At 48.4% G+C, this 624-nt stretch overlaps 1 protein-coding gene across 5 annotated transcripts in view; it reads left to right on the top strand.

Annotated features, from left to right (window-relative positions):
* The window catches only part of gtf2h2 (general transcription factor IIH, polypeptide 2), a 10,513-nt gene that overhangs the window by 3,839 nt on the left and 6,050 nt on the right, over positions 1 to 624 (top strand). The gene's annotated exons all lie outside the window — the stretch shown is intronic.

Here is a 624-nt window from a genome sequence, read left to right as displayed (position 1 = left end):
GTGCGACAGTGGCGAGGAAAAACTTCCTTTTAGGCAGAGACCTCGGACATACCCAGGCTCTTGGTAGGCGGTGTCTGACAACTGGTTGGGGTTAAAAGGAAGAGTGGCAATAACCGTCACAAAAAATGTTAGTTTTTAGTAGTTCATTGCATAGCAGGGCACTGTGCGGCATTTCAAGGCACAGCTGGATGTAGCAGGGCACCGCAGAGTGTAGCAGAATGTAACATAGCATCGCAGAACGTGTAGCGAGACCATGGCGACAGCTGAAAGCATGATTTTGGAGCCTCCCTGATCCAAGGAAACATAATGTTAATGATAATAATTACAGTAATAATAGCAATAGGACTAGTAACAATAATTGTAGCAGAGGGTGTCAAGCAGGAACATGGAGGCAGAAGGTGACTTGCAACCACATCTCCAGAACCAGAAACACCAGCAGGAAGTGATAGGAGGAGAGAGGAGAGGGGCGAGAGAGCACAAGACAACGGGAAAGGGAAGAAGTTGAGTTAGCATGCATTAATGGGATGAGGTTGCATACAGATGGAGAGAAGGAGGGAAGTCTCCCGGCAGTCTAGGCCCATAGCAGCATACAGTAGGTTGGTTCAGGACTCTCCTGAGCCAGCC

Source organism: Etheostoma spectabile, unplaced genomic scaffold (assembly GCF_008692095.1).
Source record: "Etheostoma spectabile isolate EspeVRDwgs_2016 unplaced genomic scaffold, UIUC_Espe_1.0 scaffold342, whole genome shotgun sequence".
Lineage (NCBI taxonomy): Eukaryota > Metazoa > Chordata > Actinopteri > Perciformes > Percidae > Etheostoma > Etheostoma spectabile.
The sequence above is the reverse complement of the archived record's forward strand: the minus strand, read 5'-3'. Positions and strand labels throughout refer to the sequence as shown.